General features: G+C 39.7%; 1 protein-coding gene and 1 long non-coding RNA gene across 2 annotated transcripts in view; both read right to left on the bottom strand.

Moving 5' to 3' along the window:
* The window catches only part of LOC134422267 (uncharacterized), a 28,185-nt gene extending 27,095 nt beyond the window's left edge, over positions 1-1,090 (bottom strand). Inside the window, exon 1 of the mRNA XM_063164257.1 lies at positions 968-1,090. The gene's annotated coding sequence lies outside the window, so the exon portion shown is untranslated. The remainder of the gene's footprint in view (positions 1-967) is intronic.
* Positions 1,091-9,683: 8,593 nt separating this feature from the next.
* Positions 9,684-22,702, bottom strand: LOC134421674 (uncharacterized). Its single transcript, XR_010028658.1, has 4 exons — positions 22,542-22,702; positions 18,256-18,323; positions 12,389-12,448; positions 9,684-9,764 (listed from the first exon to the last, which is right to left on the bottom strand). It is a non-coding gene; the product is annotated as an uncharacterized LOC134421674 (long non-coding RNA).
* Between the last annotated feature and the right edge of the window lie 2,270 nt (positions 22,703-24,972).

Here is a 24,972-nt window from a genome sequence, read left to right as displayed (position 1 = left end):
AAATCACACATCTTGAAAATTGCATAGTAAACACTTGGAGACATATAAAATCCCACTTCTAACCTAAACGAGTGAACAACTTGAAAAAATGGGCTTAGACATAAAAATTGTGAGCTGACTACAAATGATCTGCAAATACATTGAAGGCCTATATTTGTTCAAATACATTATTCATAAGAAATAATTTGAGTTTTAGTTATATGCAATTTATGTTGCATAAACTTAAGCAAATACTTGTAACCAAAAGCTGTTTTAAAGAATTAATGAGCAATCTCTAAATAAAATTCTATTACTAAATAAAATCCTCCCTGATTTGCAAAGCCATATGCTTCCTTTAGCATATACATTAATAAGCATATCTATTAAGAGCTGAGGCCTGAAATGCTGTAATAGAGAACTTAGATCTGATTGAGCTCTCACTAAGCAGGAGGGATGTGAGGTGAAATCACTGCTTTTGAAGTGTTCTTAAAATATTTAGGATTCAACAGCAACAAAGTCAACTGAATTCTTGTGCTAAAGGGCTACTAAAAGAAACTACTAGAGTTTCTTCTCTAGAATCAACATGTCTGAATTTTTAGTCAACAGATAAAGAGAAAGAGGAATGTAGCTTTTCACCTCTAGTAAAACACTTCCACTGTCCATTGCTGCACTCCCTTGTTCACTGAAAGTGCCAGTGAACATTTCAGGCTAAGAGTACTGCAGTACAGGGTGGCACAGTTTGAACTGCTGTACCAGAGCTTCCTATGGAACATCATCAGGGGTGGCTCGACTTACATTATCTGCAGTAACTCCATACTCCTCTGAACTAAACAAGTGTACTATGTGAAGCAATATTGATATTATTATTGTGTTAATTTTCATATTATATAGAAGTCTTAATCAACCAGAGGCTTTTACACAATTGGAGATTAAAGGGAATGTCCACAAATTAACACCTCCCCCAGTTATTACCCTCAAAAGTTATTACCCAAATAGATGAAAGAACTAGTCTGGCTTCCACAAATAGCTGTTTCTTAAATTTCAATTTAATGAAAGTACTCAGGCTGCTTGACCAACACTTGAGACACTGCAAAGCTTTCCTCTGACAGGGATAATGCTGAACTACAAGGAAAAAAAAAGAACAGACAATATTTACAAAAAAATTAAACACAATTACTCAAGCAGAGTAGCTGCTACTTGTCACAGACATCTTTTTATGAAAAATCCTTTCCTTAGGATTTTTTCCTCCTGAGAAGCTGAGAGGCCTCAGGAACAAAATGTAAACAATGATTATCTGCTGCTGTGGAATGCAACAGGTGGCATTGGCCCATCTTGGATGTTGATAATTAATGGCCAATCACAGCCCAGCTGGCTCAGAGAGGCCGAGACAGCTGCCTTTGTTATCAATCTTTCCTTTCTGTTCTTTGCTTAGCTAGACTTCTGAGACGAAACCTTTTCTTCTATTCTTTTAGTATAGTTTTAATATAATATATATCATAAAATAATAAATCAAGCCTTCTGAAACATGGAGTCAGATCCTCATCTCTTCCTTCAACATAAGACCCCTCTAAACACCATCACAGCTATCTACTTTCCACTAATATCTACCAGTCCTCTTGTATTCACTTCAGCCAAAAAATGTGAGTTGTACAAAAACTTCCTATTCTGTCTTCACTTACTCATCCTCTTTATTTCAAAACCACTTTTAAAGTTCTGAATAGTTTTGGAGCAGTTTCCCAGCTTAGTCACAGGGCAGAGGCTGTTGTGCAGACCGACCTCCCTTACAGGAATGCTCCAAGGCTTTGCTGCTTCCCTGCAATGCAGCCACAGTGGATGGGCAGCAATGCCCAAAAAGCTGTTTGTCTCCAGTGCCTCCTCTGGATCTGACTATTTTGAATACAAGGACAACAGAGATGAAATTTTGCCTTTTGTAATTGTCATGCGCAATTTCCTCACATTACGGACTAAACCAAAATGGACTCTTAAAATTTTGTTTGATTTGAACCCCTTCCTCTCTGGTTTGGCTAATTTATGGAATTAACCAAACAGCTAGCTGTTGTCATTAACCTTATAGCATTGCTTCTCATTAGAAACCAAAGCTGCTGCATTTCTACAACAGCTTTCCACAAAATATGTCTTGGTATCTGAAAAAATATTAGGCAATGAATCTTAATTGCTCTTAAAAAGTAGCTGCCAAAAATATGAAAGTCACAAAGATTATTCAGACCCAGGATTTTGAAACACTAGGTCTTTCCAAAGAGAGTGAGCCAAAGATATCTTGATGTGATGACAGAAATGCAGAAATGGGTTTGTTAATGTGTTCTGACAGCACCCCTGGAGTCTCCAATGTCTCTCAGTCACATTGTGTCTGACAGGAACTTTGCAGCTCCAGCGCACTGAGAATGACTGTGACTCTGCAGTCACTTCTCCTGGACAGGCTGAATAATCCTTAAATGGCCCCTGCTTTAAATACAATTTAGACCACCAGCTCTAGTGTATAACAGAACAGGATCTTCTGGCACAGACTGCTTCTGTTAGGAATTGCTCCAGTAGCTGGGCAATAACTAAGTTTCTGGAGAGCCTTTCTGCTACAGCTCAAACACAGTTATCATCTTTTTGGAAAGTTTGGTGCCCCAAAGTTTTCAATTACCACAATGAAGGCTGTGAGTTTTCAGAATTTTTGAAAGCCTACCATTTTTTCTTAAATGAAATCTAATTTCAATATGTTAGTTTAAATAGGTAGGATTCTGAAAAATATGAAATCGATCCCCAACATCTTTCATGCATACAAGAAAAGACCTGAAAAATAATCATCATTTGCACACAACCTTTTCTAATCTTATTTTGATAACCATAGGCTACATTACTGCTCTTCAGACACAGGAATTGCCTAGCAAAAGACAGCTAACTAAGGTCACAGGAAGATTTACTGTCATTAATATCACCTCACAGTAAGAGGGAATGTTCTCTTCCTGTAAGTGAGTCACCAAACAGTTTCTGTTTGTCTAAAAGTGATAAGAGCAGCGTACAAGAAAGTTAATTTTCACTGATGACAGAGTGAATGAAGACTCATGTAGCTGACAAACCTCAATGTGAAATCCAAGCAGGAATGCTAAAGTAGTGAATTTATTACTGAGATGCAGTACAGGCATAGTGGGGACATCATTTATGCAATATAATAAAAAACATTACATATGATATATTGGCAATATATGAAGCCATGTGCACATTTATACCAAGTGGCAGCCCAGGGACAGGTAGATTAGAGTCTGAAATTACGAGCAGGATCCATCTTTTCACTTTCACCTTTGTCCACTGTCTCTCTTTACCACTCTGTTTCTATTGATCTCACTTTGAACATTAGGATGCTAAAGCAATTCTCTTGCCTGCATATCATGCATTTCAGGTGATGGTTATGCTGAGCTGCTATTTATTCTATAGCACCACTCTCTGCTGACTTCCTTGGAGAAGCAAGCAGCCCAGCAACTTGCCAATGAAGTGCTTTTGATGTCTCAAGTCACCTTCAAAAATATCAGGTTTTAATAATTTTCCACTAGCACTCCTGCCTTTTGGGAACAGGAGGATGAAGAGGACCCAGAAACACAATACATCTAAATTACTTTCAGCACAGCAGAGCAGAGTGGCAGCTTCTGGGAGCCTGCTAGCAAGGCCACCTCATTTCCCAAAGTGCCCCACGTGTTGAGAACACTGCATGGCTAATTTGCCAATTTGCTTTGATGTCAGTGCAGCTGAGGGCTGCTGTTCCAAATGAAGAGTTTATAAAGGGGTTTCCAGCTCTGTAGCTCTCAAAGATCTAGGGGGTGCAGGATCAAATGGGTCTTGGTACCAGATACCCCATGAGATGGCCTTTGCATCAAAACTCTTGTTACTAAGATCCTGAAGAATTACTTCTGTCAGATCTCTGAGAAAGCTGCAGTAACTCTGGGAAATGTTATTTTTTTCCAGGAGGAATAGTGCATTTCTTGTACACAATAATTTGCTGTTGTTTATGCCATCAGGAATCACCACTGGGCATGCAACAGCTTGGCTGCATCCCTCAGCTGAGGGCAAAACAAAACCTGTCCAAACCACCTCCCAACCCAAGCCTGGTGTGGTTCTGCTTTCAAAAGGCAGCTGCATGAGGGGAGCATCTAGCAGAATGCCCTGTCTATGCTTCATCAGTCCCTCCTGTCTAAACAAGGATCTTATCTCAACCTGGAAAGAGGAATTGAGGAATTGAGCCTTTCTTCCCTTTATATCAGGTTTGTTTACTTTACCTTGTCTGCCTACACTCTTTATGGGCCTTTTGCTTCCTGTAAGGAAAGGCTGACCCCTGCCACCCAGCTCTTGTAATGTCTGTGGCTGCTGTGCTTTGTGCTCCACACAGTCCATGTTTTCTAAAGAGAGCCTCAACACTTCGTTCAGCTTTTGTGATTCAACCCAATGAGTTGAATCACAAAAGCTGAAGAGAAAGAGTGTGTCCAAATGAAGCAAATAATTAATTCACAACTTTGTAAACATTTGCAGCTTCCTCTTAAAACTACTAGGGTGCAGGTTATAACTAATAAAATGAGACTAATGGTCTCTTATTACAAATGCAAAGTATAATATTTGATACCTATGGATCTTAAATGGAATTCCAGAACTGAATATATTCAAGAAGTTCAGACATTTGCATTTAGATCCTGCTTGAATAAATTCCTATGATTGCTGAGTGGCCCTTTAAGTCTTCCTTTTGGCCTCAGCAAAATTATTTAAGTGCAAATGAGGCATTGCTTTCTTTGCAGTTTTCCCAGACAGATTTTGGAAAGTTACCTGATGGAAAGAGGTAAAACAGTGAAAAGACTTCAGTGCTACGCAGTTGATTTCTTCTTTCCTCACAGAATAATATACACAGACATCAATTTTCCACATGCACCAAACAACTGACCAATCACTAACCTAGATATACCAGAAATAAATTATCATTTCAGAAGAAAATTCAGTCTCTCTTCTGAAATAAAATTAACCCCTAATACTACATTTGTTTAGGGGGTTTCTGTGGTAAATAGCACCTTCTATATGTCACTATTTGGAATCACAGATTTTATTACCTTATTTCAGAATGTATTGAGTTTATTGGAAAATGTGAAGTGATGATATTCTATTTATAGCTGTGCCATGATGATGAAGTGGCATTACTGTAAGGTATAATTATGGTGAGTTACTACCGGCCTTATTAGAAGCATGTCTTGACTTTAATCTCTATTACTAGCTGAGCTTGGAGGTTCCTCTGACTGCAAAATGCCTGTTTTATCTTGATCTGCCTATCCTTATTATCCTCCTCACCTTTTCTGCTGTTCTCAAGAATTCTGCCAGGTGCAAACATTTATTTCCTTTTTTCCTTATATTTGTATGAAATGGCATTAGATGGTCTTGAAATGGCATTAGATGGTGACATTTTAAAAGAGAAAAACAGAAAAGCAAGACAAGAAAAAAAAATTATTGCTGAAATACCTGTCTTGAGAGGATAATGGCAGGATTAAGAACTGGGTGCAAGAGTGGAATATTTGATAGGCATTTCCTCCATCCTCCCCAGGCTGCTTACAAGGGAACCACAAGTACTGATGTGAAGCCATAACTGAGGTAGAATTTGTAATTATGAAAGGCTTTTGGGAAGGGCTTATGCAGTGACTGATTTGTGAGGCAGAAGGGCAAATTTGCCTTCTCTTCTGCCACTGAAGCTGCAGTGGTGCTGCATGAGACTTGCAACACTTGTCTGTGACCAGATATTGGGGCTCCCTCCAGCTGCCTGCCAGCATGGATGGACAGATGTGCCACCATCAGTGTCCAGGGCTGGGGCAGGGGTGGAAAGTCCTGCTCGCTTGAATCAGAAAGGTTTAAATTTTCCAGCGTAATTAGCTTCAGTGGATCTGTAAAGCACAGTGCCTCAAGGCTGGCTTTGAAGGCACTACTCTTCCAGCCTTCCTTCAGGCAGGGGGATGGATTATGTGACTTTTCATAACCCTTAGTAACCCTCTCTTCTACACTTTTTCCCCCACTGGTTTAATGCCTTAATAGTACTTTCTTGCAAGCAGCTTCATTTCATGAGTACTCAATCTCTTATGATACATATATTTGCATTAGAGTTCTATTTTTTCCTCAACTTGGTAGTGGGAAATTTTCAGACTTTCTCTGAAGTTAAATTTCCTTCTTCTAGCCCTCTAGAAATATAAGATTTCTGCGGAATTTAACAGGAGTCAAAATAATGTTTTTTATGGGTCCAGAAAGATGTAATTGTCCAAGTAGCTTCTTTTAGTTTTAACACAGGCATTTCTAATTACCTTAATCATGAGCAGAAATCCTTTAACTGTAGGTCATTTTGAGCATGCTTGATAAGGATGTTGCCTGAGCATTCCCAAATAGCTAATGAATTGTTAGTTACAATTTAGAGTAAAAACCATTCTTAAGTCTATAGAATTTCCCTCCTTTTTGGCCTTTAATTTCCTTCTGGCTTGTATTCTAGGAAAAAAAAACCAATTGAAATGCTCATAGATTCTTCCCATCTTAGTGTAAAATATTGAACTGTATGTTACAGCACTATGTTTGCCTTAGAAAAAGGTATGAAGGATTCATGAAAAACCTTCTGAAACAACAGCACTGCTAACAGATTTAATTCACTACCAGACCAGAGCCCATTTAATCATGGTAATCTAGGACTGAAGGAACCATAAAAGAATAATTACCTGTGGAATATTCCACCCTCATTTTACATGCTGCCCTATGTTTATCTAGTCCTTTACCACATAATCACATGAAATCGGGAGATTTTATAAACCTTCAGATCAGCAATGGTCACAAACATTCCTTCCATGTTTGGCAGGTTGAGGACTGTACTAAACATCATTTTAATGAAAAATAGCTGAACACAGTTACCAGTGAGATAAATTGTAGGAAAGCCACTTTACTGTACCTGGGTGCATTTTGACCCCCATTTCCTTTCTATTTCTGTTGTCTTTGTCTGGAGTTTCATTCTGAGCAGGGCCACAGCCTGGAACATGTTTGCAGTGCTGGACATGTCACTTGTTCCTGGGACTGAAGTGCTCAACATTGGCTCAGTCTGGCCTGCAAGGGTTAATGACCAAATTGTTGTCAGAGCTGTTGGCTCTCTTTGGCTGCCCATGCTCCATAAGGGAACTGTATTACATCCAAGTGGGTTGATCACCTCTTTTTATTCTGAATTTCTGCCTTTTAACTCATAAAATGAGTGCTCCTGCACCACTCTTAAACAACACCTTTAAAAAGGAGCCTTTAAAACAGGCATTAATTGTGAAAATTGACTAAAATGGAAGTAGTAAGCTAAGGCTCCCTCACATGACACTGAGAGCCCTGGTAGGAAAGTAACCCCCAAACTGTTTGCCCCTTGCTCAGAGTTAAGGGTTTGTCATGTCCCCAAAGAACAGGACAGCTTCAGAGATGGGGCAGATGTCCCACATGCTTGGGAGCCTTTATTCATTGAGTGATGAGCTTTTGAGGGCTTTAGCTGATAATTTTGGGGTTATTTCTGCTAAGCCACTGAAGTTCCTGTGAAAGCAAAATTCAGCCCTTATAACCCTGTCTCAACATCCTTTTTGCTGTTTTACTCATTAGCTATAGGTAATGCCCAATTGCACCTGAGCTCACAGTTGCTCTGGATTCACTGAGTTTGTTCAAACAGAACTGCACTAAAATCCAATTTCCAAGCTTATGATTTTGTAGCTAGCAGCCCAAACCCATACAGACTGGATCTTTCAAATATAGATTTATTTTCCTGACTGTAAAAAGAGGTAAATATGCACAGGCAAGCTGCTTTGTGTGAATGACTCCAATGTCAAGAACAGAATTTTAAAATTTCAATAACAAGATGGTGAACATTAACATACCCTCTGTAAATCATGAGACCAGAAATTAGACTTACTTCAGACATGCTTAATGGGTGCCACCTATTCTGTTAAATTTAACATTATTACACCAGGTATGCCATCAGAATTTCATCTATATAAATACAATTCTGAATTTTCAAGCAACCTTTTTTGAATGCAGCTCCATTGAAAGAAGACAAAATGGAAATCAGAGGCAGAGAGTGCACTCAGTTATTTATCCCATGATTTTTGTTGCTTTGAGAAGTTTCAAGCAGAAATAATTTTGGAGTTCAACCTCCCATTAGCCACTAAGCAATTAGTAGAATGATCTCAAATTCCTCCCCCATGCCACTTTATTGTATTTAAATTTACCTAATTAATCTAAACAAATAATCTATTTTTTTATGGTAAATAAATACATTGTACAAACAAAGGAACAGCAGCTGATAACTAATTAACTGATATGTCTAATTCATGGCATAATAGAGACCAAATGTGTATCATAATCAGGCTTCTGGAGTATTTGATAATACCAGCAACAATGCTTGTGACAATTCTGCCCACACACATCCTACGTTTAGGAGATATTAAAAATATAATGAAAGCAAGAAAAATATTTCTGTGGAATGCAAGAACTCTGGCTCATGCCTCTGTCAGAATCAATTTGCATGATGCTGAACTTAGCACTAAATACAAAATCTGAAATACAAACAGAAAAGATTTTTTTCTCTTGCAACATATTCTGCTCAAGCTCATGGCCTTCAGATTCCATCTGGATTTCCCAGCATTTTTTACCCACTCCCAGCTGTCACGTTATCATCTATTGTATAAAGCAGATATTTAATTATGGGCTGCTGTGGAAGGCATTCAACAGAGATATCCCTACCTACAGCAGAGTAGTGAAAGAATTAATGATGCTTCTTTTCAGTTTCATACACCATTTTTCCCTGATCAAAATATCAGGTTTCATGATTTCACTAATTGATAGCGCAGTACTCAGAAATATCAGAGCTAAATAATCAAAATATTATTAGGGCTTTATAAGGCTGTCTACCATAACTAGTCATTAGAGGACTTCAGCTGTGTCTTCCAACTATTTCCACATACATCTAAATTGCAATGATTTAGTCCTTGAGCCCTGATTAATAAAAGCAGGATGTGCCAAGTTACTCACTCAGTTTCAGTAATTATGAGGCCTAAGAGAAAGATTTTGAAAAATGACAGAGAAGCTGATTTTTCTTAACCCAGTTTAAAAGGAATAAAAATCTTGGCAGTATATGAAGCTAGCACTACTCAAGCACTGAAAAATCAGATTTTATACTGTTTATCAGAGGAGAATATTGACACCAAGTCATTCCTGTGGCCTCAGGGGAGACAGTATTTTACAGGCTGCCCTCCTATATCTGGTTACAGAGAGTCTAAGCACAAGAATTTCTACCTTCTAAAATCTGACAGAAATGACAAGCCTGACTTTATTTTTAACTTGTTTGTTAGTATTGGGTGTAGATTAGATCTTAACCTCTTTCTATTTCTTCCTTATATTAGTCTCATATCTGATTTAGGGTTAAAATCATCTTCTCATCAGGGATTGTATTTTCAGGGAAACCTGGAATGTTTCTAATTTTGCTTTAACATGTTCAAAGACCTTGCAAGAGTAGGTTAGCATTCTAATAAAAATGGCTCTGGGTTTCCCTCCTCTGTTGTGCCATTGTAAAGTCACTGACTTTAAGAAACACTATGGAGACTCTGGTTTAAAGAAACGCACCTCAGCCTCTAAGCAGCTACAACACCACCAGGATGACAAGGCTGAATTCTGTACTTACTTGAGTTTTTTAGCAGGTTAGAAGACACTAAAGCTTGGGCAGCCAGCTTTACATTAGCCAGAAATTGTTCTCAAATAAAAATCTGCAAAGAATATTAATGATGGGATCAGAAATATGCCAGCAACGTAATTTTCTATTTATGTATTCTTGAGCAAAAGATTTAAACAGATTTATAGCACTACATAATTTAAATAGCAATCATTTGGATCCACTTAAGAAGTTAGAGCCATGAATAAACATAAAATAAATAATTGCATATCCAAACACATCTTTTCTCCTTTAAAGCAACCATGTTTTCATCAGTACACAAACACTGGGCTGCTTGAAAGTCTGAGCAGGATCAGGGCTGGCAGTTTTCCTTCAGGGCCTGCACCAGGACAGGAGGATGTGAGGCTGGTGGCAGCAGCATCATCCAGCTGCTGCTTGAGTTGGGTATCTGGGTGCAACATAAGGCACATGCATCTTTCAAAATGCCCAAGGGCCAGCTAAACATCTACACTAGGAATTATTTTATCACATGCATACAAACAGAACTTTCACCACTCATACAGCTTTTATTCTTTGCACTTTCAGACGGGTCCTGCTAAATTTTAAATGTTTGAACACTTCCTCAGATCTGGACATTGCCACTTTATGTCTGTAGAAAGAGCCACTTCATTGGATTTGCCCTCTAATTAATTCACAGTTTGTACTAAAATGGGGGCACATTTTTAACTCTGGAACATCCTTTTCCTGTCCTGCCATTTCCATGGTACAGAGCTATCTGTACAACCACAATCTTTAGGTAGACAGTAATTTTTAAGAAAATGAATTGCTGTATTTGCAGCCTCACGCTACACAATTTAAAACCAAGATTTTAGCAATATTTATGCTTGGCAGTCACAATTGCATACTTGTCCAATGAAAAATTTTGTATCAGCTCTAACAGTCATTTATGCCTCAGGTTTTCTCTTTCAATAGCACATATACAGAAAATTAGAAGAATTAAAAACCAGTGCTAGTGCTCAAAACAAGGTATGAACACATACGGCATAAAAAGTTTCATTATTAATATCTAAAATACAAATGTTTGAAGAAACAAAATTTTGGGAAATTATGTACTGCTTTATCTTTAATAAACTTAATTTAGTGAGAGATAAAAGAAGTAATTTCTAAATTTTGTATTAAAAGATTCTCAGAATAACCCCTTTCCGTAGAATAAGGCTTTTCATTCTTGCACATGAACACCACGGCTGAATTAACAGGAGCTTTGGTGGTGTCCTAGCTGTACCAGTCTAGAGAAAGCAGGAATGGCTCCTGCCATACATGAAATTATGACAAGGGAGACCAAAACTAATGTAAAGCTTAGTGTTGACACAGGAAGGAAGGAAAAGCACCCTGCACTGATTGCTGCTTCGTTGCTGCAGGTTGTTCTGTATGACACCTGGCTTTTCAACAACGAGGAGCAATTATTTACAAAGGTCACAGAATCTCCTAAAAATTCTCCTCAAAGTACTTCAATTGGTGTGGGATTGCTGCTCTATTTTAAATTAGTTGTTTTGTTACTACCCTCTTACTGTATAAAACACAGACTAGGCTGGGATTGAATAGGGCCATCTCTTGCCTGTCCTCCCTCCTTCCCTTCACACTCTCCTCTAAAGATGCACAAAGATTAAAAAAAGGAAAATTATGGATATATATAAAAATGCATATAGACATTAAAATAAGCTGCTAGGAGGCAATTTATGCTTTGACACCATCTCGTTACCCTGGGATTTCACAAGGGCTGACCCTTAAGAACAGACTTTAACACTGCTCTTGTCAAATGTTTCCCACTGGAAATGTTTCTTTATTTTTAAGCCTCTGACAGCCTTTAAGAAATCTAAATTCTATAGCTTTTCAGATATCAAACTAGGCTACAACCTGACCTCACTAAGAGCAGTAATTAGGAAGTGAGAAAGCTGAGTTTATGGTAACAGGAAGTTTTTTAGGAGGAACCCAGGAGGACAAACATTAGTACCAAGAGTTAATCTTGTCACTCCAGCACCTTTCTTTAAACTCAAAGAGAAAGACCACCCTATTTCTATTTCCAGTTACCAATACATTTCAAATAGAGATTACAGGATTTTTGCTACCTGTTCCATAGAAAGGACACTGCTTTTCAATTCTTTGTTTTCTCTTACAGCAGTGACTGGAAAAGCTAAAAGATCACACAGGGCAACTAAAATAGTGCTTTTTCTTGCAGGCAGAGAATGAGGAAGAAAGAGAGAGAGATATCTGTGCAGGACAGTTTATAAGACTGAAATACCTCAGCAATGTTGGCTCTCTGAGCTATATTGAGGCCAAGACCTTTTGAGCAGGGCCCATAATCCTTGGGTCATTGACCAGTTTTACCTCCCACAGCTTATAAACACTCTCTTGATCCCCCCTCTCTGATCAAGGCCTCAGACTCAGTAAAATCCTTTCCACCAAATCTTTTCCACTGTTTCTTTTCCCTCCCCTGCATTTGCCCAAAATTCCCCCTTACCCTACACAGCCTGTACAGAGTTGGTACATTGCAGTATTTTGTTCAATCTGTTTTAAGTAATGCATATGATATTGCTGACTTAAATCAAAATTACATGTACTGCTCAGTTACTCCATGAAGTCATGCTTCCTACAGGTATTTGGTACTCAGCAGAACATTTGTTATGATTCAGTCCATTCTACCCTCAGGCTTTTACTCACAGGATAGACAGCATTTCACTCAGTACTCCTATAATACTCTATGAAATGAATCCTTTTATCCTAAAAAAAAAAAGAAGGACAGCATTAATATTTTGAGCTTAACACATCATTTCTTTTTCCTATGGCTGCAAGTTAAGGAAAGTCCTAGTGGACTTGGATGGACCATTAACTATAAAAAGTCACCACCAGGGTTCTATTTCAAGCCAAAACTGAAAGATCAAGTGGATAAAATCATCCCCCAGGTGAAACACTTCAATACAAATGAGGAGAAGCAGGGCATTCTGCTGCCCAAACATCTGATGACTGTAACTTCCACCTGTGCCTTGCTGAATTCTGGCAGAGGGCTGGACTGCTCAGCCTATTATTGCTCAGGCAGCAGGATGACTTTGTTATGGCAGGGCATGTGGGGCAGCTTCTCCAACAAAGGCAGGATCAGAGCAAATTGGTAACTGAAGAAACAGAACCTGAATGAGTTTATGACCTGCTTGTCTATAGGCAGACAATGCATCAAATAGGGATTGGAGTAATTTGGTCTGTAGGATATTTAGATTTTTATTCAGCGCATATCACTGCCTCATGAATCAGCTGTGGTTTCTTACCTTGATGTACTGGGAAAATGAAGCCTTTTCTGTCTAATAAGAAAGAAAGGTATTTCTACTGCCATATAAAAATAGTAGGGATGAATTAAACATTACACCTTAAATAAAGTGTATTCCAGACAAAGCATGCTATACAACATTCATGCTTAGATGGTATGTCATGAATCAGCAGCTTGAAATCCTTTCTTTGAAAATATTTGCTGGTGCTTTGTTTCTTTGAGTGAAACATGCTTTTAGATGTAATTTAATGGTAGAAGATTGTACATGTCTCTTCACTATAAGCAAGCCAGAATTTTATTATTTAACTATGTCCTTTAATTATAGGATTAATCTTCAAAGCATTGTGAAGTACATTTGCAAAGTCACAGAGAGAATAAAAGGCTTACAGAGGATAAAAACCCCACAGAGCATGAGGTAGCAATGGTATAAGTGAATGGTGATAATGAAAAGATACACATATGCTCCAGCTATACTTTTACACTGAGATTACAAGGCATGGGGATGAAGGAACAGCGATGCTTTTGTCCTTTTCCACTGGCAAAGCTACCGTGACAGCTGTCTGCACAAGGCTACAGGAACATTTTACAATCAGCTCTTTCCCCAAACTGCTTGCTGTGCATCAGCTGCCCGGGGTCATCCTCACTGGGGCAGCTGTGGTGCATCACAAACCTCGAGTACAGTTCCTTTTCAATAGACTCAGGAGGCAGGAACTGATTTACTGTAGTTAACCCCACCATTATTTCAGACTATTAAGCTAAAATCTCATAATTTTCCTTCACTTTTCAATGAGACATCCCAAATGACACTTTGTCACCCTGTACCCTCTGATTCCTCCAGTGGAGGGAAGAACATATTACAAGCTAACGTCAAAACCAGTTTGAAATTGGAACAAAACTATGAGATGCTGGAATATTTGTTCCAACATCTGTTGCCATTTTGCATAAAAAGAATATATTTAAAATCAACTGAATTTTTACTTGACCAACTAAGAAAAGAAACAAGTCACTACTAGACTCCCTAAATGACATGTCATTAATAAATTATCTACCTTGAAAGGAAACAAGACAGTAATTTCTTTCAAATAAAGATATCAGATCTCTTCCTTTGTCTGTCATACTGCAGGTGTTTGAGCTCAGCACCTGTGATTACATTATGTAGGATTCTTTTTGATGGTATTTTTTGCTTCATTAAAAATTCTTCATTGATTCATAACAATCAATCTTTTGACAAGAGATCTAACCTAGTGATATCAGGAACACTGAGCATAAGTTATCTGAGGATTCTGGTTAATTAGTCTCTGATGGATTAATATCTGTGCAAATAATTAGCATAAAATATATGCAGTACTTATCTAAAATAAGTGGCTTATTGGCCATATGTCTAGCTATGTACCTCATGCAGGATATACTTCTAGACACTAATGTTTCTTTTAGGTACAAAAATCAGTTAATTATTTTCCCTTTTAGGCATTAAAAAATTGTGACTAATGCCCAGAAGCTCACAGTATTATTTTTAAAATGTAAAAAATTTTCTAAACACAATACAAAAAATCTGCATTGGTTCATTTTCTGTAAGCTCCCAGAGTGCTCTGAAGTTCAATTGTCATAGTTACATGCTTCATAAAACAATAGAAATCTTGGGAGAAAAAAATCAGTGTAGGAGGGTGAATGGATCCAAACAATTTGGTCAAACATCGTGGGGAATTCAGAGAGGCAGCCAGGGCAGGCAGGAGAGCATCTCTTGTGTTTAAAGCAATGCTACCTGCTCCCTTCATCCTAACACCACCGGAACGTGTGGTACCAACACCCCCACCCCTCCCTGAGCTCAGCAGCTCCTGGCTGGAGCCCTGCCTCTCTCCACACCCTGCTGCAGCCTCCAAACACCCTGAGGAGGGGCAGGGACTACCAGCAGTGACAGCTGCATGAGCTGCTTGGTGCCACAGAGAGAAACCCAAACGCGCCCAATCTATCCCAGCATCAGTGATCCTACCCAAATGTGCCTGATGCATCCCAGCATCAGTGCTCCAAACCCAAAATGTGCCTGATGTATCCCAACACCAGTGCTCCAAACCCAAAATGTGCGCCTGATGTATCCCAGCACCAGTGTTCCAGCCCAAAATGTGCGCCTGATGTATCCCAACACCAGTGCTCCAGCCCAAAATGTGCCTGATGTATCCCAACACCAGTGTTCCAGCCCAAAATGTGTGCCTGATGTATCCCAGCATCAGTGATCCTACCCAAATGTGCCTGATGCATCCCAGCATCAGCCTTCCAAACCCAAAATGTGCCTGATGCATCCCAGCATCACTGTTCCAACCCAAAACGTGCTTATGTATCCCAGCACCAGAGTTCCAACCCAAAAGTGCTTGATGTATCCCAGCATTCCAGACCCAAATGTGCCTGATCTATCCCAGCATCAGCCTTCCAAACCCATAATGTGCCTGATGTATCCCAGCCCCAGTGATCCTACCCAAACGTTCCTGGATGTATCCCGGAATCGACATTCCAAACCCAAACGTTCCTGATGTACCCAGCGCCGGGAGCGGGGCCGGCGGGGCCGCGAGGGGGAGCGGCAGCGCCGCGGTTCCGCAGCCCCGGGGAGCTCCGCATCGCTCAGCCCGCACCGCGATCCCTCCCGGAGCTGCAGCCCTGCCGGTCCCGCAATCCCTCCCGGAGCTGCAGCCCTGGGGCTGTCCCGCGATCCCTCCCGGAGCTGCAGCTCTGGGGCTGTCCCGCGATCCCTCCCGGAGCTGCAGCCCTGCCGGTCCCGCGATCCCTCCCGGAGCTGCAGCCCTGCCGGTCCCGCGATCCCTCCCGGAGCTGCAGCCCTGGGGCTGTCCCGCGATCCCTCCCGGAGCTGCAGCCCTGGGGCTGCCCGCGATCCCTCCGGAGCTGCAGCCCTGCCGGTCCCGCGATCCCTCCCGGAGCTGCAGCCCTGGGGCTGTCCCGCGATCCCTCCCGGAGCTGCAGCCCTGCCGGTCCCCATGTTTGGGAGGCCGGGCCGTGCCGCTGCCCTGCGGTGCCAGGGCCGCTCCCGGCTGGAAGAGCCGCCGTGCTGACAGCGGGAGAATCCAGCGGGGCACACGGGGCTGGCAAGGGATTAATTAATTGTCTGTGTGCACCTGCTTCCCCTGCCATGAGTGGGTATATGTGTGTTATATTTAATGTCATTACTACTAGGTTTGGTGACAGTCAGAAAAACTGTGATTTCTCCCTCGCTTGCTAATACTTTGATTTCTTGGCTCCAAATCACGCTGTGCTTTCTAGCCTCAACAATACAGACTAAAGGCATGAAACACCCACACTGCTGTCCTGCCCTCACCGGTGTTCCCTCAGACACAGTCATGCTGCTGCAAAGAAATCTGTTCCAGACCCACTTGTGACAGCTGAGTGTCAGAGTTAAAGCACATTGCTGGGGACAGGGCAAAGCTTGTCTCCATTAGCACATCCCTGCTCTGTGGCTCCAGCACTGCTGCTTTGATTAAATGTACCCCTGGTACACTTCAAATAGATTTTCACACAGAACATTGTGGTCTCTCTGAAGGACTGTTTGACATCTGAGTTGCTCATCTGAATGTGGCACACATTCTGTCATTCCCATTTCATTTTGGAAGCCAAATTTCACTGGGTTCCATACAAGTATTGCGCACTGTGAATTTTCAGCTCGAGCAGTGCAGAGTCATGAAACTGTAACTAAAGATGGTTTTCCTTATGGCAACAAAGTGTGAGGCTATCAGATGACTCAGAGCCTTTCCTTCTCTTATGCTGTCTTTATGTCATATTTAGTTGTTAATTAATTAGAAGATAGGAATTGAAATGTCTTCCCTCTCTTAGCAATACTTCTGTATGAATTTTAATCATAATGCAGCACAGAGCTCCAAACTGTGCCTGACATACAAGGGTTATGTTGTTACATTTAAGTCCTAATCCCTTTTCTTCTTAAGTACAGACAGATGTGTTTAATCTATTTAAATTTGCCTTAATTGTTTGAGTCTATAGAAAGCTGACTGTACTTTCTGCTTTGAGTGATTCCAAGAAATTAATATGCACTAAGCTGTTTCCCTAGATATTGCAGAGTTCTGTTAGCAGTTACAGTGACTAAGCAGACACAAAGTACATTCCCTGGTGATGTAAAGAGGCCCCACGGTTTTGCCACTGCCTGTTTTTACCTTGATATCCAGAGACAGATGAGGCTCTCTCATGGTTTTAGGATGCAAGCAGCCATCTAACTCCTCTATTCCCCTGTGTCACTTGTTCCCACTGACATCAGTCCCTTCCCAAGGGTGGGATTGATGCCAAGCTCCCTGTACCTGATTTTCAGCCTGGACACCACATGAGGAAAACTGGCTGCCCTTCCTTACACAGTTGCAGTGAATCAAGTAATGCCATTTGTCATCTGTCACCTGGACATTTACCCCTTCACATGCAACACTGAGCTCAGTGAAAGAACTTTATTCTGTGTTAAAAATAAAGGCAATGAAAATAAATGAAAGAAAATGCTAAATTGCCTACAAGGTAGCCAGATGGGCAGCCTACTTTAATGTTCTCATCTGATCCTGCACAAAAGAGAATTTTTATTTATGTCCTCTTGCATTTCCTTTAAACTAAAACTTAAACAATTATTTTTGGCCCTATTCTGTATGACAAATAATTCCCAAGATAATTCTTTTTCCATCAAAGCATTAATTTTTCACTGTGACATTACCCAGATTAAAATTTAAACACCAAAGTCTGATATTGTTTCTGTTACCTAATTAAGTGTGAAATATTTTAAATGGAACATTAATGGAATAACATCCTTAAGTGTTTTCTGCAAATCTTCTGGGATTCAAACTCTTCATCACAAATACATAAAGGCTACTAAAAAACTCTCATATATTAAGAGCTCAAGACAAACCACTGTGAACTGACGTATCACTTCTGCCATATTTGCAAAAAAATTTCCTTACATTTATATGTTTTATACAAGTAATATTGTTCCTGGAACTGTAGCCAGTTTTGGAAGTGGACACAAATTTTAAAGTCAAAGGCTACTGAATACATAAAAAGTTCTGAGTCCATAGCTCTGCTCCTCTCACCTCATGAAATCAACTTCTTTTGTTCTCCAGTGCCAGAGAACTGTCATGTTGAAATAAACAGATGAGAAGCTACTATTTTTCACTCTTGCTGGCTACTGCACTTGTATTCAGTATCCTGCATTTCAGTGCATTCTTTAGCCTGGAACCCAGTGAACGCTTCCCAGCCTGATTGCCATGAGGTAAATCCTTACCTGCAGGACAATGTCAGACTCCTGGGAAATGGAACAGAATGCACAACTTCCTCCTCCATCCTCGGTCACTAGGAAAAAAAGAACAGATTTGGGTCTTTCTAAGCAATTGATCATGTTTCCTGAACCTTTTTTTACATTATTTTTATTGCCACAAGCATTTTCTCTCCGCTTTTGACTGTCTCCCTGGTTCAGGGAGTTCTGTTTTCAGGAGGAAAATGTAGAATTGAGGGAAGAGCGAAAATCTTAAGTCCTATATAAAATCCAGGTTTGATCCTATTTTCCTGATCTGTCAAACTGTCTCTTCTGTTTTGTCAGGCATTCATGTGCATGATCCTGGTCTCAGTGCCATGAAATAAATCTTTAACAATGTAACTTAATGGAAATATCCAAGTATGTACAAAGGTGCAAATAAAGTCAGAATCTGCCCTAGAGCTAGTACTTTACCAGGTGTTTGTATCTATCTCATTTGAGTTCCAGACTTGGTTTTTTTCCTTCCCTACAACACTCCAAATAGAAATTTTTGGAATAGAAACTTCTCCAGTTTCAATGAATGGGTTTTTTTTAAGTGAGAAAAATCCATTTGGCTGTATTCCAACTTTATAAATAAAATCTTTACTGACTTTGATTTGTTTCTATGTATGTATTTCCTTTCACAGGTGTCACAGAGATTTTATTCATGAAATTTATCATGCAAAGAATATATGCTTAAACTCAAATATTGTGACACAATTAAAAAATTTTGTATGCAAAAAATAACTTTGCTTACATGCACTTAGATAAGAATATATTTCAAATTGAGGAAAAAGAATAGCCATCTCAAGAAGTAAAAAAAGCAAAACCATATTTTCATTTTAAGATCCCTCTATCACACCCTATATTTGGGGATACACATGGAGATGGGGAAAAATTGTTGGTTTTTTTTCAGATGTTTTTTAAAGGAGTCTTTCTAGTATTGAGTGGCTTTTTTATTCATTTTATTTGGAATAGGACCAGGTCTAAATGGTGTTTTGCTTCATTGATGTCTGATGTGTATAAATATTCATGAGTCAACACCTGGGGTTGGCTATTTTCTAAAATTTCTATAACTGTTATTGCAGTTTTATCTGTGGACTGTGATGTCTCATTTGAATTCATGAGACCTATTATAAATTTAAAATATATATGAATGGAAATTAAAGTCTAATGAAGAACAAGAGTCCCACCTGCTACCTGCAATTTAGTTCTACCTGCATGGGAGGGAAATAGGAATCTAAGCAGTGAAGATGGAAACTTGATTGTTTATTAAAATTTCAGATTTGTTTTGATCATTCCTTCTAATCCCTGTTGATAAAAATCATGTTCCAAAATGGCTCCTTTCCAGGTTTCTGCAGAGATCTTGGAGCTTTAAGCCACTGAAAGTTTGGCAGAGCATCTAACTGTCATATTTTTGTTAAAGAGGAAAGCTACTTAAATTCCCTGAGATGAGTCTATTTTACAGGCAACTCTGCTCACATATCAGACTCTCTTTTAAGCTTTCTTATTTCTGAGATCTGCAAAACAAATTTTATTTACAGTTTTCAGCTTAGTTTTGTGTCATGAGAATTGCAAACCAATTTACTTGCACATTCATACCACCTAAAAGATGAAAGGTATTTGTCATGGTACCAAGCAATATATTTATTCTCACTTTTAAATACTTTTCAGAACTGCTTTTTCCACCAAATTCCACGAAGAATTATTTCTGAGCTCACACAGAGAGGAAGATTCAGCTCTCCAGAGTGACCACAGAGAGGCTGTGAGTATCAGGAGCTTTAGAACATGATGGTACCTTTGGTAGGATCCTGGTGTCCCCTGCCTAGGGATAAGAGCACATCACAAGATACTTTTATAGTGCATTTTTAATTGCTCTTTAAGATTGTGGTGAAGGGAGGGAGGTTCAACCCTGATTGCAGCAAGGCTGGTGCTTCACAGAGTGGCATCTGAAATCTGCTATGAGCTCTCTGCATGAGAACAAACTCAATGGGCTGGGACTGCAACAGTTCATAATCATCACCATGTTCCCTGCAAAGGCATGAAAACACAGGGCTGAAGTCTGGTCCTTGGCTATTATCAATGTTCTCACACAGCCATTTTCCATGTTTTTTACCAAAGGAGAAAGTACTTGAATTCATTCATTCTTTCTTTCTTTCTTTCTTGCAGAAATCTGTAGTAAGACTATAGAGTACTACAGAAAAGCTGGGGTAACAGGGAGTCAGACACAGAAGATTTTTTTTTTTTAATTCAGATTGAAAGCAGAATATGATAATGAGCCAAAACTGTTTAATTTTTCCCTAGGTGCATCAATCTCCTTTACTAAAGACAGTTGTAAACTGTCAATATTGGCCCCTTGTTCCAGCCTCCATCATGCACCAGAATTAAAGAACTACTGTCTCCATATCACCAAAAAAGTCTGGAATCAGCTGGAGTATTTCCCTTGGCAGACACATTAAAGTGATTTCTCCCTGCAGCAGCAGGAAGGATGCACCTCTCCAGAGGTGGGAAGAAGAGGCAGCAGCAAAGCTGACTTGTTACAGCTCCTGCCACTTGCACAGAAGAAAAACTTTTGCTGTGCTAATAGCGATCTGAGTGTTTTACAAATGGCACAGCAGATGCTGTGCACTGATGAGAACAATACAGACAGTGATGCTGCAGAAACTCTTCAGGCAGAAACGTCATGTACTGAACATCTCACATGTGAATGGCCACAGCAATGATTTTGGGAAGGTTTGGCCATGCCCTAAGCTAAGCTCCTGCTCTGTCTGAAATATTCCTTGGGGTTTTCATTTCCAGATGGAGAAACAATAGCTCTGAGTTCATCATGTCATGTTCAGGATGACATCTTCCTCAGTGAAACACCCCCTGTCACCAAAAGACAGTGCCAAGCATTGGGTGTGAGCCCAGTACATGAGGTGGAAATGGAAACCACAGCCTTCTGCTGCTGAGGCAGCAGCCAAGAGTTGACTCATCCCAAGACCTTCCCACAAATCCTTGTACACTGCTTTTTACATTAGAAAACTGATACTGATACAAATATGTGCTGCCAGGACGAGGGTGGCAAGATGGGAATAAGGAGAACTACCACAGAAATAAGCATCCAGATAATTTTCTGCATCATGAGTGCTCTTTGAGCATTCCTGGAAGTTTACAAGACAATAACAAATCTTAATTAAAACTGAGTTCAAAATAATATTTAGAACTAGAAGTAAAGATCAATACTACCTGAAAGATAAATCAGGACCCTTTGGCAAATGGGTTGCCAGAGGAATGACTGGCCAAGAATTCATTCAGAGCTAATCTGTGCTAGACATACTGTTTAGCTGCATTATCTGATACTACCTCTTCTTCTGATTCAAGGTCTGCCTCATTTGTCAGGTCCTGTCCTTTAATCTCCAAACACAATGGCAAAGTGATTGCCAGTGATTTTTATGCTTTTCTGTGCCCAGGACAATGGGACTGTTCAGCTGTCTGAAAGAGCTAATACATACTTTATGATGAGAAAGGAACAGCCAGAGCCACCAAGGAAAGGTGGGATTCTTTTCATCATTCTATCTTCAGCAGCATCTTCAGCAGCAAACAGCATTTTTAATACCACAGCTTTAAAGTGCCTGTGGTTTTCTTAAAGTAGAAAAGCGTGGCACATTGAGACAAAAAGATTCTCGGGCATTTAACCCAGTTAAAATATTCAAGATTCATTCTGAATTGTATTAGTCCACTGTGATTCAAAATGTTAAATGCTTCATCAAACACTATCAGACAGAATGATTTCAGTAGCCATCTGTGACAATCAAAGTGAAGTAATTGAACTGTGGGCTTCTATAACAGCATATAATCTCCTCAAGTTTTAGAGGGACCAGTTCAACACTTGCCTGGCCTTTTGCAGGCAGCCTCTGATATGTTGATGCCTTTCAGACTCATTAGAAGCTATATCATAGACTTCAAATAAAGGAAATCCTTATTGCAACAAGCTTCGAAAAGAAAAGAGGATCTTTGCAGAAAAAGAAATTAACTTGGAAAAAATTAAAATGGAACCACTATTGTCAGGGAGCACTAAAGACTGAGGCACAAACCTCATCCACCATCCTTCCAAGAGATGGCTGCTGGTCAATCATGTCTGAGGGACAGCTTTAGTAAAAACTAAGTAAAATTTTTAGTCTCTGTCGTTTCTTTTGATTTCAAAAGCTGTAGAATGTAAGGGGTGAAATACACTGCATTAAAGCAAAAAGAATACCTCCTGCTTATTTCTAAGTAAGCTTATAATTTCAACCAACCTTGCATTTTCATGGCAGGAAAGCAAATCCCTTCTGCTCTGGGAGGAGCTCACACAGTTTGCTGATGCTATTGAAGATCATGCTCAGAGGCTGCAACACTCCATGGACGTGGTCAGCATTTGACTCTGGTAGTGAATGGCCAGCACAGTCCTTGAACTGAAACCCTGCAAAAGGCAGAAATGAAATTACTGAGTGCCCCCTGCAAGGGCAGCAGGCCAGGCCAAGATCAGCATCCACAGAGCATTGCTACACCTTCTGTGAGCACAGAAAATCATCACCTACCTGCAGGAGAAACTCAATAAAAAAGAGTTAAACCACTGTAGGAAAAACTTAGAAAAATGTGTTAATGGCACACAGACACGTAGCTATAGGCTCTATTTATAATTTATGGTTTACTGATTTATAGTGTGAAACTGCAGTATTATGCGGTATCATTTACAGTGTGAAACTGCTGTTCATACTGTCAAGTATGAAAAAAAACAAGTTTCTAGGTCTTTTTTTTCTTATTAAACAATAAAATTACATAAGTGTGAATAGCATCTTCTACAGTGAAACTAACATTTTCACTTTGAATATGGGAATATTTTAAAAGAGATAAATATACTCACTGTAGTTAATGAGCTGTTCAGTCATATTCTGCTCCTAAAATACCAGCTTGAACTCCAGCTCCACTGGGATCAAATCCCACTTAGGAAAAAATAAAATAGGGAGAAAAGTGAAGCAAAGAGCATCCAGATTTTAAAAAATCTTAAAAAAATTGAGAGAATAAAGAGTGAAGAAAAAAAAGAGGATGGAGATACAGCATTTTACTGGAAAATACAATGTTTTCTCAAGCTGAAATATGTTAGAGCTGATGCAAAGTCTCTTTTGTTGTACACAGGATTTGCAGTGAGCCCTGTAAAAATGTAGAGTGAATTTAAATCCTAGTATTTTAGGATCCATCTTCCCCAGTATATGTCTGGAAAATGTGACTTTAAAATGTACTTTGCATTGGCAGGGGAACAAAAAAGTAATAAAAGAGAAGAGAAAGAGGGAAGAAGAATAATCACGACAGAAAATAAGAAAAGAGAGTCAAGAGCTTCAGAGAGGTTTGCAAGCAATTCACAAAAACTCAGTTACCACAGTAGAAATTACATCTGAGCATCTCTAGAATGGTTTAAGAATTTCTAGGATCACAGTGTGATAGGTGTTCTTCCTTTTGTAGAACAGAGAAATCTGCAGTTAAAACACACAATTCCAATCACAGTTATCTCAATGTTTGTGCCAAGGCAAAAGGAAGTCAACTGAGACTCCAATATGCTTGGCTTCAAAATTCTGGTAAATTACTTGAAGGTGCACTGGTCCTCCTGAGTGTCTGGACACAGCCCCAATTCACAAAAGAGAAAGTGACATTTAAAAAACGCTTACAATTAAAACTTACAATTAAAGAAATCTTTCATGTGATCACTTTTTTTGTGATCCTGCTGTTTCAATAGCACAACTGAGAGCCCACAGAAAGGCCTTCCATATTAGCAACTATTATTTTCACTTGCAAATAGCATTGAAAGCACATGGATTTTAAACCATAAATCACTATAAATCAAATATCTCATGTTCAAAGAGGGCATCATTCACTTCTCTTTCAATGAACTGTTTTCCTGAGTATCTGTTTTTCCTGCTGTTCCTTCTACTGCTCTGTGATTGTAGGTATAGGTTTAATCAGACTTGATGCAATGTCAAATTTTAGGCAAACAGATCCAATGATGCTCGTTAAGAGAGTCTGGCCCTGTAAGTGCACAATGGGGGTGAACTCACATGGCTCACATGATGGTGACATTTAGAATGGTGTCTAGAGGCTGTAAACACAGGGATAGATATTTTTCCTCATAAATAACAAAAGAAACAAAACTACTTGGAAGTCTAGAGTATCTGGAAGAAAGAGAGTAAATGATTCATGGGGAGACATCACATTTTCAAGATCATGCTGTGGACAAACTCACTTCCAACCACATTCACGGAAATGTTGTTCTTGGCTTAACCTTAATCTGCACAGTGTGTTCATCTTTCTGCTCAGCCTAACGCCAGACTCACAGCCAAGACACACCAATTATCTCACACAGCAGATGCTGAGATTAGATTGTCTACAGTATTCTGAGGCTCAGATCACAAATACTGTCACCTCAGCGTGGCCCTGGATTTACAGATTCTAAGCATTTGAGGCAACACATCCAGTTTGGATAACTTGGAGCTCATGAAGAAAGGGGCCCGATCAAGGAGCTCTTAGCAAAGAGCAATTGCAGCTGGGGAAGAGGGGAGGGAGCCAGGCTCCTGCTTCCAGCAGCCCACCACACCCTGACCACAGACCCTTTGCTGGCCTTACTGGGTGCTAGTTCCTCAATTAGGGCTTCACGTTTCTCACATTAGAGCTGGGTGAAGAATGCAGTGCAGCCAC

Source organism: Melospiza melodia, chromosome 9, assembly GCF_035770615.1.
Source record: "Melospiza melodia melodia isolate bMelMel2 chromosome 9, bMelMel2.pri, whole genome shotgun sequence".
Lineage (NCBI taxonomy): Eukaryota > Metazoa > Chordata > Aves > Passeriformes > Passerellidae > Melospiza > Melospiza melodia.
The sequence above is the reverse complement of the archived record's forward strand: the minus strand, read 5'-3'. Positions and strand labels throughout refer to the sequence as shown.